At 39.3% G+C, this 15,416-nt stretch overlaps 1 protein-coding gene across 15 annotated transcripts in view; it reads right to left on the bottom strand.

Annotated features, from left to right (window-relative positions):
• Positions 1 to 15,416, bottom strand: part of LOC133390564 (uncharacterized) — a 28,947-nt gene that overhangs the window by 10,294 nt on the left and 3,237 nt on the right. For 4 of the 15 annotated variants that reach the window (XM_061639391.1, XM_061639394.1, XM_061639396.1 and 1 more), the window contains 2 exons: positions 10,366 to 10,539; positions 9,642 to 9,690 (listed from right to left, as the gene is read on the bottom strand). The gene's annotated coding sequence lies outside the window, so the exon portion shown is untranslated. Of the gene's footprint in view, positions 1 to 5,845; positions 5,969 to 9,641; positions 9,691 to 10,365; positions 10,540 to 15,354; positions 15,411 to 15,416 lie in introns of those variants that run through there. The other 11 variants (XM_061639397.1, XM_061639400.1, XM_061639403.1 and 8 more) reach the window with 7 other exon arrangements.

Raw genomic sequence — 15,416 nt, 5'->3', positions numbered from 1 at the left:
ACTTGTAGTGAGTAATACAATAATCTTAGGCTGTCTACACACAAAATCTCTGAAATGCACAGGGCTTTTAAAAATTATTCTGGAGTGCTTCTGTACACATTGCTTTGCAATTGTTCAAACCTGCATGCTACACCAAAAGTTGAAGCAGCGGCTATATCGCTGTTATCAGTACATATAGGCAGGCATGTACTTTGCAGGCAGTGTGTATCAGCGTTCTCAGCTCCTTCCTCTCAGTTAGTGTTTGCATGTCCCATTGTGATCATGTGCACAGGTATTTATTTACCTGTGCAGGTGACCATGTTTTTCTTTTTGAGATACAAGTTTTCTGATAAACCAGAGTTTCACAAAACAATGTGTTAAATATATATATATATATTTATGTGTGTGTCATACCCAGCTCCACCAGCAGCCCAACAGTAAAACAGTTAGGGTTGCCTAAGGTTAAGGTGTAGGTGTAGGTAAATGAACAATTGGAAGCTAAGTAACCGGCCTGAGGAAGAGAAAGAAAGTAGGATGTTTTAATAGGGCCTAGTAACAGTCCTCAGAAAAATTTAGTAAGGAAGCCAAGCCATAAATCACATGGTCTTTGATGTCGGTATACTAATGCGCAGAGCATGGGAAACAAGCAGGACAAACTTGAACTCTTAATACAGGAGGGTAATTACAACTTGATAGGTATAACAGAAACTTGGTGGGATGACTCCCATGACTGGAATACAGCAACTGAAGGATATAACTTGTTCAAAAAGAACAGAAGGAATAAAAAGGGAGGTGGAGTCGTGCTATATGTTAAAAATATATATCCCTGCACAGAAATACAGGAAGATGAGCTTGATAGCTCCACCGAGAATATCTGGATTAAAATTAATGGGGCAAGTAATAAAAGGAATATGGTGCTTGGGGTCTACTACCAACCACCCAATCAAGGAGAAGATGAGAGTGTAACTTTTGAAAAGCAAATTGCCAATGTTTCGAGGAGGCATGATGTAGTTTTATTCTGATATCTGTTGGGAGACAAATTCTGCCAAACACTGCCCCTCCAAGAAATTTCTGACTTGTGTTGGAGATAACTTTCTATTACAGAAAGTGGAGGAAGCAACCAGAGGATCAGCTGCCCTGGACTTGATTCTAACCGATAGAGATGATTTGGTGGATGAAGTGGCAGTTACGGGAACACCGGGGGAAAGTGACCACACCATACTTGAATTCTTGATTTTAACAGAACCAAAAGCTATATGTGCACCCTGGACTTCCGGAAAGCTGATTTTAATAAACTCAGATCAATTGTAAGTACGGTTCCATGGCAAGCCACCTCAATGAGAAAAGGAGTCCAAGATGGGTGGGAGTTTCTAAAAAAGGAAATTCTAAAAGCAAAATGGCAAGCAATTCCAACAAGGAAAAAAGGGGGGAAACAGCAGGAGAAGCAAATGTGGCTTCACAAAAGGCTTAGAGATAACCAGAAAACAAAAAAGGGCACATACAGGAAGTGGAAAGAAGGCCAGGCCACAAAGGAACAGTACAGACAGGTATCATGGAATTGCAGGGATGGCGTCAGGAATGCTAAAGCTGAGAATGAGCTGAGGTGAGCGAGAGATGCTAAAAGCAACAAAAAAGCTTTCTTCAGGTACGTCCATTGTAAAAGACAGAGAAAAGAAATGGTAGCACAGTTACTCAATGAGGATGGCAAAATGATAACAGATGACAAACAAGAGGCAGAATTCTCAGTGAATGCTCAATTCCTACTTTGGCTCAGTCTTCTCCCAAAAAAGGGTATATGACCCTTCCGGGAAACATGAAGTGGAACGGCAGGATTGGAGCTTAGACAAACAGTCAAGGAATACCTAATCACTCTGAACGAGTTCAAATCGACAGGGCCCGATAAACTGCATCCTAGAGTATTGAAGGAACTGGCTGAAGAACTCTCAAAACCGCTGTCTATTATCTTTGCAAAATCGTGGAGGACTGGTGAAGTGCCAAATGACTGGAGGAGAGCTAATGTTGTCCCTATCTTCAAAAAGGGCAAAAAAGAGGAACTAGGGAACTACAGACCAGTCAGCCTAACATCAATCCCTGGAAAAACTCTGGAGCAGATTATAAGCAGTCAATCTGTAAGCACCTTGAAAACAATGCAGTGATTACTAGAAGCTAACATGAATTTATGAAGAACAAATCCTGTCAAACTAATCTTATCTTGTTTTTTGATTGGGTAACCTCCCTTGTAGGCAGTGGGAATGCTGTGGACATAATATATCTCGACTTCAGCAAAGTTTTTGACAAAGTGCCCCATGATATCCTGATTAGCAAGCTAACTAAATGTGGTCTGGATGGAACAACTATCAGGAGGATTCACAGTTGGCTCCAGAATCATACTCAAAGAGTGCTTACCAATGGTTCTTTCTCAAACTGGGCGGAGTAAAGAGTGGGGTTCCACAGAACTCAGTCCTGGGCCCAGTGTTCAACATTTTTATTAACGACTTGGATGAGGAGGTACAGAGCATGCTTATCAAATTTGCAGATGATGCAAAGTGGGGGGGCACAGCCAATACCGTGGAAGACAGAAACAAAACTCAGGGGACCTTGATAGGCTGGAGCATTGGGCTGAAAACAACAGAATGAAATTCAACAGGGATAAATGCAAAGTTCTATACCTAGGAAAAAGAAACCAAATGCACAGTTATAAGATGGGAGATACTTGGCTCAGCAATACAACATGTGAGAAGGATCTTGGAATTGTTGTCGATCACAAGCTGAATATGAGCCAACAGTGTGATGTGGCTGCAAAAAAGGCAAATGCTATATTAGGCTGCATTAACAGAAGTATAGTTTCCAAATCGTGTGAAGTATTAGTTCCCCTCTATTCAGCACTGGTTAGGCCTCATCTTGAGTACTGCGCCCAGTTCTGGTCTCCACACTTCAAGAAGGATGCAGACAAACTGGAACAGGTTCATGGGAGGGCAACAAAGATGATCAGGGGACTGGAAACAAAGCCCTATGAGGAGACACTGAAAGAACTGGGCATGTTTAGCCTGGAGAAGAGAAGGCTGAGGGGAGATATGATAGCACTCTTCAAGTACATGAAAGGTTGCCACACAGAGGAGAGCTGGGATCTCTTCTCGATTGTCCCAGAGTGCAGGACATGGAATAATGGGCTCAAGTTGCAGGAAGCCAGATTTCGACCGGACATCAGGAAAAACTTCCTTTTTTTTTTTCCAATTAATTTTTATTCAAATTTTCAAAACCAAAACAATACAAAAAGAAAAAACACAAATCACTACAATAAAAAAAGGAAAAAAAAGAATAAAAACTATTGACTTCCGATTTGTCGTAGTTCAGCTATAAGTCTATAATATATAACAAGCCTGTCTCTTAATAGATTATAAAATCACCTTCCTCCAGCGGTTATCTTAGTGGTATCAAATCTCATTAACATCATATCATTTTATTCTTCCACAAAAAGTCAAAAAGAAGTTTCCAATCCTTGAGATATATGTCCATCATTTTTTTTCTAGATAAACATGTCAATTAATCCAACTCATCAAGTCTATTAAGTCCAGTAATTTCAAATCGCTCTTCTTCCATTATCAGTGTTGGTTCCATCTTCCATCTTTACGCACCCAATAATCTTGCTGTCATAGTCATATAATAAGAGTCTGATAGGAATTTCCTTTATCACAGATATTTCCTTGCCATCAATTCCGAACGTATCACTGAAAAATTGTTGCAAAGCCGCATCTCTGTTCCTCTTTTTTACAGAATACACTAGCACATCTCTTGAAGGTTTTTCCATTGACACAAAACAGGGATTAATTCTGTTAACTTTCTCCATTTCAAGTTCCATCAAATCCTTCCAATCCAGAAATTTTTTCGAACCGATGATATCTTTATCTCCAATCTCTTCACCAATTCCTTCAGGGACAGCGCTGAGTTCCAAAGAGTAATATTTGTCTCCAGGATCCATCACAGCCAGGAAATCCAATTTTTTTTCCAAGTCCATATTTAATCCAATCTCCATATTTTGAACCTTGCCTTTAATTTTTCTTTCATCCTTTTTTGGTTTTCCACATCTATCTTTATTCTCCTTTCTCATAGAATCCTGGATTTCTTTCAGCTCCTGTCTCATTTCGTCAAATTCAATTCTCAACGCTTGTCTATTATTTCTCAGTTCTTGTTTTATTAACTTAATCCCATTCATTATTTTCTGAAACATATCTAAAGATAAAGTCCCTTCTTGTACATCCATGATCTTCTTAATTGTCATTCTTAAAACCAAAGGAACAAAACTCCTTCAATTTTCAGTGTCCCAAGCAAAGAGCAGTTTATTTCTTTATCCAGTTACAAAGGAGTTAATCTTTCAAACCACCTGACGTACACTCTAGACAGCACGGATTTCCTTATCTCTTATATGCCCAGAAGTGCAAAAACAGCTTTAGTTCACAGCGTCCAAATAACTAGTAGCAGAAAGAATGAGCAGATTTGTCAAAAAAAAGAGACCAGAAAAAATAGTCCCAGACATATATTACACAGAAGTCTTATAAATCAAAAAATTACCCAATCAGAAACCCCTCATCCGTTGTAATCTTTATAATGCTAATTTCCATGCCAGTTTTTTGCAATAAAAAAAAGATAGGCTATTTTTATTTTCTTCCCCCTTAGTTCCGTGAGTAAAAGAGAAGGTTTTGACTCACCCAGGTTTTCTTAATTGCTGGTTCTTTGACAAATCTCTTTAACTATATAGATAACAAAATAATGAGCATAGACAGGAGGATGCTTGCCTGTTAATCCGTTTTTCTTTGAAGAAAAAAAAAGGCTCACTTATTCAGCTGAGCTAGCTAGAAATCCTAGCTCCGTCCGAGCTGCTGGAAGACCTTCTTTCACAGACAATTCTAATGAATTCCAGTCTCCAACAAACACAACAAAGCTGTGTGGGAAATCTCACGTTTCTTCCTTATCCGGAAGAAATTATCCCCAGTCAAAAAAAGCCCTTTTGACTGGATTTAAAACTGAAAAAGTTTCATCCAAGACGGGAGCCCGTCTCAGAGGCAGCACAGGCGGAGGGATCCTCCTGGGAAGTCCGACATCAGGAAAAACTTCCTAACTGTTAGAGCCATACGACAATGGAATCAATTACCTAGAGAGGTAGTGGGCTCTCCGACACTGGCAGCATTCAAGAGACAGCTGGACAGCCATCTGTCGGGAATGCTTTCATTTGGATTCCTGCATTGAGCAGGGGGTTGGACTTGATGGCCTTCCAACTCTACTATTCTATGATTCTATGATTCTGTGCTGTACTACACATTGAGTGCAACATCACTGTAGTTGGGAACCATCCCTGCAAGAAAGGTACTGTTTGCCTGCACTTTCATTTGTACACACATGGGCTGAAATGATAATTTGTTCAGTTTTAAAATATCTTTTTGCATCAAAACTGGTTTTTTTGGGGGGAAAATGAAGTCACCGAAAGAAATGGGTTATGTTGGGGTTGACGTCATCTGTACAATGTCAAAAACACCAGCAGAGTGCACTGAAAGGAGACTAGACCTTTCTAGTAGTGTGTACACAGCCTAAAAAACTAATTAATAATGCACACCTTTGGTTTGAGTGTGTTGAAGAAGCTGAGAGCAATGCCGTCAGGAGTCTAGACCAAGAGGTTAGACTCCTAGCAGGGGCACCCAAGGTGGAATGTTCAAAGCTGAGACAACAGACTAAGATGCATCCAAACTCAGAGGAAGGCAATTGTAAACCACCTCTGAATATCTCTTACCACAAAAACCCTATGAACAGAGTATCCAAAATGCAACACGAGATAGTGCTGGAAGATGAGACCCCCAGGTCAGAAGGTACTCACCGAGCTACTGGGGAAGAACTAAGGACAAGTAGCGCTGTGACTAATGACGCAGCTGGGTCAAAGCCGAAAGGAAGCCCAGAGGCTGATGCGCACAGATGCGACAGGAGAGTCCGGAGTTGTATGCTGTACACAATAGGAACATGGAATGTGAGAAGCATGAACCAGGGAAAGTTAGAAATTGTCAAGCAAGAAATGGAACGCATCAACATTACAATACTTGGTGTGAGCAAACTTAAATGGATGGGAATGGAACATTTCCAATCAGGCAACTACAAAATATTTTATGCAGGAAATGAGAAATTAAGAAGAAATGGGGTTGCTTCAATAGTGAGAAGTGATGTAGCAAGAGCAATTAGGAGCTACAACGCAAGGTCTGAGCAAGTGATATCAATGAGATTAAACGGAAAACCTAACCATCATCCAAGTCTACGCTCCAACATCAAACACAGAAGAAGAGGAATTGGAGAGATTTTATGCAGAAATACAAGAAGAAATTGATCACACACCAAAACAAGATGTGCTGATAATCATGGGGGACTGGAATGCAAACGTAGCGAACAGAGAAGAATTAGGAATTGTGGGGAAATGGGGCCTAGGAGACAGAAACGAAGCAGGAGAAAGACTTATTGAATTCTGTGAAGCCAATAATTTGATTCTTGTGAACACATTCTTTGAACAACCGAAAAGATGACTATACACGTGGACATCACCAAATGGTCAATATAGGAATCAAATTGATTATATAATTGGTAGCAGAAGGTGGAGAAGTTCCATACTTTCTGCAAAAACAACACCAGGAGCAGACTACGGTACAGATCATGAACTGGTCATATTGAAAATCAGAGTAAAGCTAAAGAAGACCAACAAAGCAATCATAACACCAAAATACAATTTAAATAAGCATACAAAGATCAAATAAGGAACAGGTTTGAGGCTTTAAACTTAGTTGAAAGAGAACCAGAAGAACTATGGAATGAAGTCAGAGACGTTATCAGAGAAGAATTCAAAAAGACAATACCTCTAGTTAAAAAGGGAGAAAGACCCCAATGGATGACTGAAGAAACTCTTCAAATGGTTAAAGAGAGAAGGAAAGCAAAAGCAAAAGGAGATAGAAACACAGTCAGAACCCTAAATGCAACAATACAGCGACTGGTATGTAGGGACAAAGAGAACTATTACAATAGTTACTGTATAGAAATAGAAGAGGACAACAAAAAGGGTAGAACAAGAGCCCTGTTCCAAAAGATTACAGAAATGAAAGGGAAATTTAAACCAAGAGTAGGGATGTTGAATAATCAACAGGGGAACACACTGACTGACCGAGATGAAATAAAAGGAAGATGGACGCAATACACTGAAGAACTCTATAAAAGAGATGCCAGGATGACAGATTCATTCACGGAGGAACCGTATGATGAAGAACCAGAAATTTTAGAATGCGAGGTGAAAGCTGCTCTTAAAATACTTGGAAGAAACAAAGCACCAGGAATAGATGGCATACCAATAGAGTTGCTACAAGCTACTGAGACTGAATCTGTCCAAATTTTGACTAAAATCTGTAAAGAAATATGGAAAACTAAACAATGGCCCACAGACTGGAAGCATTCCATATACATCCCAATTGCAAAGAAAGGGGATCCCAGGGAATGCAGTAATTATCGAACTATTGCCTTAATATCCTATGCAAGTAAAGTAATGCTCAAGATTCTACAACAAAGGCTCTTACCATATATGGAGCGAGAAATGCCAGACGTCCAAGCTGGATTTAGAAAGGGAAGAGGTACTGGAGATCATATCGCAAACATACCTTGGATAATGGAACGGACCAAGGAATTTTAGAAGAAAATCACCCCATGCTTTACAGATTACAGCAAAGCCTTTGACTGTGTAGATCATGAAAAACTATGGAATGCTATAAAAGAAATGGGGGTGCCACAGCATCTGATTGTCCTGATGCGCAACCTATACTCTGCACAAGAGGCTACTGTAAGGACAGAATATGGAGAAACCGATTGGTTCCCCATCGGAAAGGGTGTGAGACAGGGGTGTATTTTATCACCCTATTTATTTAATCTATACGCAGAACATATCATATGGAAAGCAGGTTTGGACCAAGATGAAGGAGGTGTGAAAATTGGGGGGAGAAATATCAATAATTTAAGATATGCAGACGATACCATACTCTTAGCAGAAACCAGTAATGATTTGAAATGAATGCTAATGAAAGTTCAAGAGGAAAGCACAAAAGCAGGACTACAGCTGAACATCAAGAAGTCTAAAGTAATGACAACAGAAGATTTATGTAACTTTACAGTTGACAATGAGGACATTGAACTTGTCAAGGATTATCAATATCTTGGCACAATCATTAACCAAAATGGAGACAATAGTCAAGAAATCAGAAGTAGGCTAGGACTGGGGAGGGCAGCTGTGAGAGAACTAGAAAAGGTCCTCAAATGTAAAGATGTATCACTGAACACTAAAGTTAGGATCATTCAGACCATGGTATTTCTGATCTCTATGTATGGATGTGAAAGTTGGACAGTGAAAAAAGCTGAGAAAAATCAATGCATTTGAAATGTGGTGTCGGAGAAGAGCTTTGCGGATACCATGGACTGCAAAAAAGACAAATAATTGGGTGTTAGAACAAATTAAACCAGAACTATCACTAGAAGCTAAAATGATGAAACTGAGGTTATCATACTTTGGACACATCATGAGAAGACATGATTCATTAGAAAAGATAATAATGCTTGGAAAAACAGAAGGAAGTAGAAAAAGAAGAAGGCCAAACAAGAGATGGATTGATTCCTAAAGGAAGCCACAGACCTGAACTTACAAGATCTGAACAGGGTGGTTCATGACAGATGCTCTTGGAGGTCACTGATTCATAGGGTCGCCATAAGTCGTAGTTGACTTGGAGGCACATAACAACAACAGTTAAGATTAAAAAATACTACACTGAATTAAAAGTATCCCATAGTTGCTCACCTGTCGGTGTGCTACAAAACCTCCCCAAAGAGGTGTTGGACTATGACCTGGGAGACCAGGGTTCGAATCTCCATATAACCATGAAGCTCACTGGGTGACCTTGGGCCAGTCACTGCTTCTCAGCCTCATGAAAAACCCTATTCATAGGGTCGCCATAAGTTGGAATTGACTTGAAGGCAGTACACATAGAGCTTCCAGAAAAAATTCAGTCTCTGACTTTGATTATTATTTAGGGAAAGGGAGATCTATTGTTATTGGAAGCCACTTTGGAAACTCTCCAGTGTCATTATACCAATTTGGAGAATGGATAGTACACCATAATTCCTTTAACAGCTGATTATTAGAAGATGATGCAATGTAAGGGAGGAGACTACTCTAAAAGTATGCTAGGGCCCAAGCAATACTTTTTTTCTTTTGTTCAGTCAGCTGACTGACATGCCTAAATTACTATTTGAAATGTATCCTAAATTTACCACAGATCTCACAGGGTTTGGAAGAAGAAACACACACAAAACGCTGTACATACTAGATGTATGTACTAAAATGCATACTAGAAATTATGACATAGTTCATGTCTCTATTTCATGTGAATCAAAGGCTGGTAATGCGGAAAAAATTGAAAGCTTGTTTACTGCAATCTTGAGTTTTGCACTTCATGAAATAATTTAAATAGATTTTGAAGCAGAATTTTTATATAACTAAATATGAGTTTTCTCCTTCTGGTATGTTGTGATTTACTTCTTTGCTTTATTTCAGAAAAAAAGATAGATAATTTAAGAATACAAACAGAATGAAGTCTATTTACCTGTGCTGTCTTCCTCATTCCATCTGTGCATGTTCCATCTCAAATCAACCTAGAACCAATAATAAAATATTCTTATGTGCAGAAAGCTGTTACTGTTTGAATCAAATCTAAATTAGATATATACATTATATGCTGTAGTAGATGTATATACCAAAGGCCTTCTTTGATATTCTCAGGATATTTTGACTTCACTATTACTTCCAGTTGTCAATGATAGACTGCAAACTCCAATATTTAGTAGTGTTCTGATGTGTACACTGTACATGGAGCTCACACAGGAGTGGGGGTTTCCCCATGCAAGTATAAAGAACAGCATATATGTGCATCCTTTCCCACACAAATATTTCACACATATAGTTTACACTGTAGGAAGGGAAGATACTCTTGGTTATGTGTGAATTCCATTTGCACTTTAGAACTTTAAGCTGTGAAGGTAACATTAGAGCTAGCTCTTGTATTTCCTTTATGGTTATTTTCCTTTGATTTCTCTTGGTATTTTTCCTGCCTTTCAATTTCCTTTTCTTGTCCTCCTTTCTTTTCTTATATCCTTTCTGTATTACAGTCACTGAGAAGTGTATTATTAACTGAGCTGTGATGGAAACATTTATGTACCAGAAGATTTATTACTAATATGTTCAGCAAGGGAGAGCACATCAATCTTACACACTTCTGGTTTGGTAAACCCCAATGAAACAAACAACAGACATAAAATTCCAAACCAAACCTGCCATTCAGCTTATTATGAAGAAAAAGTCCAGTGGACAAGGCAAGGACAGTTCGTCTTGGGTGTTATCAGTTGCTGTACAATTGGTGACATCACAGAGGCCTGTGAGGCAGGTGAGTAGTCTTGCATGATACAAAGAACATGACAATGACCTCATGAGCTCAAGCAGAGGAGCTGGAAATGATTAAATATAGATTAAATTAAAATCATGCAGGCTGAATAGAAGTGAGAATTCTGGTTTCTAGGCTGTACATACCAGTTCTCATAGCTTTAGGCTGTGAACACAGTAGTCGCCAGAGCAAAGTGTTTCCATTAATCAATGGGTTGATCTGCTGATCAGTTGCAAAATCTGCTGATTAGTTGCAAACGTACTCAAGCTGCCCCTACTACTAGGTTTTACAGTAAAAAGGAGCAGGGTTTGACTAGCATCATGTACCCCCATTTTCAGAAGAAAGACATGGAGATGCACTGGAACCCGCAGAACACTGAGTGTGCTTCTACCCTTAGATTTTATTATGATTGTTGCTTTAGTTGCAATATTTTCAACAAAAGACATAATAAGGCTATTTTTCAAGGAGACAGAAATCTTTATTCTCTGAGGTTTATTTATTTTTGCATCCCTCTTCTAAAGAGCGAGCCAATTCATTGCAATACCAGTTCTGATGAGACAGACACATCACATTTATCAGCATTCATCAGAACACTAATACAGTTCATGTCAATGTCATTTTTGTTGAGCTGATGGACATCACATTTATTATCATTTAGCATGATTATTGAACGAACAGGGATTTGCAGACCAAGCGTGGGCTGAGTATTTTCAACTAGTATGTGAAATACAAATTCCTGTGCCTTGTTATCCTCTGTATCCCATTTCCCCAGATTAACATGCTCCTCACTTCCCACCTGGCCTCTTTCTCAACAACACTTGCACTCTGGGCCTGTACATGCCACTATATAATTTGCAATGTAATTTCTTTGTGTCCTCATTAATTCACCATTGTCCATATGACATTGCACGCTGTTATGGATTTTCACATTGACAAATCCGCATTAGGAATACCACCAAAAAACCGATATGTTTTGCTGTATCAGTCCCACTAACGATCGTGCACTCAGATGCAATGCCACGGATCTTCCAGTGCAGGCAGTCCATGCGTGTTCCTCTGTCATATGCCACACCCCCTTTCTTCTTCCCTAATAGCCAGTTGCATTTCTGGCACTGAAGTTGGCTATTTCCAGGTTGTACAGCAGTCTTGTATTCTTCATACTTTGCGATTATATGAAAAGAAATCTAACAATCACTGAAGTAAAGGAAAACACAACCACTAACATAAAAAATTGAATGTGTTTTTGATTAGCAGGGTAAAATTTACATTTTAGAAGGGCTTATCCAGGTTTCTTTCAGCATTCAATTTTGATTTTCCCATTCTTCCCTTGTCAAACTGCCTTATGCACAGTTACATGCTTGTTTTATATGCTATAAATTGAGTGTTCATTCTAAAAAGGTGAAAAATAGACTGTGCTATTTATTATGAAGGGTGTTTAAAAATTATGTTCATAGGTGTGTAGCTTTGCATTTGTGCATTTGTGCAGATGCAAACCTGCGTTACTCTTCCAGCCTGTGGTTTTAACTGAAAGTTATTGCGTGCATGAGTAAAAGCGAACATTTCGTGCAGCCATTTTGAATTGTTGAGTTGTTGAGTGTTGTGAGGACTGGGAGATTTTACAATTATCACTTTTAAGTATGGCACAACGTCAGGTAGCCTCTGCAGTTTCATCCGATTTTTTGTGGTCAGGATTGTTCTAGTGGGGCCAGAGGTCCAACCTGGTGTTCCTGTGAGGTGTGAGATCTTTTGGACATTTGGAGGGAATCAAAATACAAGGGCAGCTGAGATATCACAGAAACATAATCCCTTTTGAAAATATTGCTCAGCAGATGGCCAGCAGAGGACACATTCACACGGGTCCCGAGTGCTGGAACAAGACAAAGGTACTCAGAGGGGAATACAGACCAAATCTGGAAATAACAGAACTACTTGCCCCTACTGTGAACAATTGCACAGGATTCTTTGAAGAGATGGTAGTGTTACACCACTTGCCATGTCCATGAATATTAATGTTCATCAGCATAAAGTTGTGGAAGAATATACATCTCCAATTACGCATATACATTCTGCATCTACACCATTTCCACTAGCAGCTTCCTGCCCCAATGACCTAAGAACAATACATTTTTGTGACATTACAGAATCCAATTACTCTGGTGTTTTTTATGTGCCTACTTTTAAAGCTTTTCTTTAATAAAAAAAAATAGAGGTCATGTCAGTCTTTTTGCTGGATAATAGGGGCTATACCACTTGGGTTTAGCCCCCCACCCCAACAAGGAGCTTACAAACTCACTTGCTGTCATTACTATAAATATACAAGTCCCTTCTGTGCCAACCTGTAATTTTTTTTTAACTGATGCAGCTGCTACTAGGGGAACTATACATTTCTCTTACCACATATATTATCTAAACATATCCTGGTTTTGTGCCTTCTTATTTATAGGAACACATTTCTTCAGAAATATTCAACACAGATTGTTATCAAAAGGTTGAAAATCTGTATGCTGATGATGAGGTGCATGCACAGCATCAGAGTAAGTAATCTGGATAGCAACCTAACTTCTTTTTTGGCCTGAATGTTATAGGCAGAGATCCTTTGCCTCTTAACTGCTTTGCTCCAATAAGTCAGTGACTCATTTGGTCAAGGCTTTTAATGTGGGTGAATGGTGCAACCTCTTTTCTGCATGCATAGAGCCATACTCGTTCCCATAATAGAACATTCCCTCCGTGATGTTTGATGCTACCAGTAACCACTAGGGAATTTGGTTTATTCTGTATGGCTTATTTGAAAAAAATCTAATGAATTCATGTAATTATTTCATGCTATGCGTCCATTTTTCATGCAGGTTTGGAGGCTAATGGTACTGGACCTGACCACGAGGTTGAGGGAGACCCTCTGCTCAATATAAGTAGGTAGATTTTGGTTTTTTTAACTGAAAATGATTCATGTCCTTACTGGCCTGTCCCAATGGTATTATTTATGCAAGTTCAGACTATCTATGTACAGGTTAAATGATGGGAAAGCATCCTTTTGCAGTATATTGCTAACACTAACTTTTATTGAATCAACAGACCCAGCAGTGCACAACCCAACAGCAACCCTCTCACTGGCAGTCTTGCTGAACTTTGACAAAAGAATCCCTAAGGAGAGCACTCTGAGCCAGTCCTAATGTCAGTATTAGAACATATAAAAGAGGACTCTTGCATAAAAGAGCATGATGCCGCAAAGAAAAATGAAGAATTTATGTCACCAATTATGAATAATCTCTAACCCAAATACCACGCAGGATATATCTTTGAAAGGTAAAATGTGTCACCCCAGCAAACATATGCAATAGTCTATAACTTTTTTTAAAAAATGATTCTGCTGTCGCTTCCTCCTTAGGAAAGCCATCCAATTTCTGTACTGTTTTCAGGACACAACTAACCGCTGCTGATTCTCTTCCCCGTCTTGTACAGCCTGCAGAAAGTTCAGGCAAAGATCACTGAGGTACACTACGCAGGCCATTAACAACTGTAAATGAAGTTGCACAAGACACAAAAAGTCTGTGAACTCTATTGCAGCCACTGAAAATGACAGTTTGCCTCAACAGTAAATTCAGACTTCTCACTCTTCTATTGAATCATCAAATGTGCAGAATCATCAAATGTGCACTCACACACACAGTATATAACCTGCTATTCTGCTTTAGCACAGCTTGGGGGGCAGCTAGGACATATCATATAATGTGGACCAATCAGCTCATATGGGTGGAGTGACTGCCAGAACTTAGTGAAAAACGGATATACAGTAAATTTAAAATTCCACAATGCTCAGTACGGATGTGTAAACTCCATATTTCTTAATATTGCAAACTGAGAACAAATAACTCAGGTGTGGACTCTTGGATGACCAATCAAATAGTGAAAATGGGAATTTTCAAGGTAGGGATAGATGGGCCCTCTGACTCTCCTATCCCTTAGTGAGGCTTTTTCCAACAAGCTCTTTCAACATTTATTTCTGCCTGTCTCCATCTTTTCCCTAGGCTACATCTCCCACCAAAGCCCTCTTTTCACTTGGCTCCTAGTTCCTCCAAGTTCTCTTCTTCACTTTCTCCAGCAACTTATAGCCTATCCATTCCTCCAACTTGAGTGAGAGTTCTGTCACAGGTGAACTGATTGTTTTCTTCACAAAAGCAGTTCACTGATCCAGCTTTCCATGACTGCTTTCCCTCAGCAGTTAAAAGATTTTATGAACATTCTTTGATATCACAGCATGTCTGCTAAAGATAGGAAGTATACAGTTATCAGGAAGCAATTTTAAGCATATTACACACATCTGTGCTACATAAAATACTGCAATGTGGTTTTGGATTTATTTAAAATCCAGTTTCCATAGGTCAAGAAGATTCAAAATTACAATCTGAAGAAATGCAACACATAAGCTCCGCTCTGTTGCCACCTCTGTAGCATTCAGCTACAATAGGCATATGAAACTATCTAATCCAGGAGTTGCCAACCCATCACCCGTAGGCATCATGGCACCCTCAAAGGCCTTCACTGAGTTCCAGCAGGTAGCCCAGAATCTGAGCTTTCTTTCTTTCTTTTTTTTTTAAAAAAAAGTCTCTTGCTCTTCTTGAAAGAAGGTTATGTAGCAAAATGTACGGGTACTCTTCTAAATGATTTATGTGAAAAGAGCAAACCCAGCTGCTCCTGACTGTCAGTGTTATTATTCATTGAAAGAAGTCAGAACTGTAATTGATAAGTGAGTTGGTTAGAGACCAGGCAATAGGAATCTTTGGGGTTCTAAAGAGCTGCTGTTTGCCCTCCCATTTAGTGCACTTTTTCTGCTTCCATCTTCCCCCTCCCCAGTTCTTAGAATCTCCATGGTTTGTCCTACCTTTTCCCCTAGCAATCAGGATGCATCTGTGCTGGGTTCACCTGAGATCAGATTAGGGTTGC

This window comes from Rhineura floridana, chromosome 8 (genome assembly GCF_030035675.1).
Source record: "Rhineura floridana isolate rRhiFlo1 chromosome 8, rRhiFlo1.hap2, whole genome shotgun sequence".
NCBI lineage: Eukaryota > Metazoa > Chordata > Lepidosauria > Squamata > Rhineuridae > Rhineura > Rhineura floridana.
Note: the sequence above shows the minus strand (reverse complement) of the source record. Positions and strands in the feature narration are given on the sequence as shown.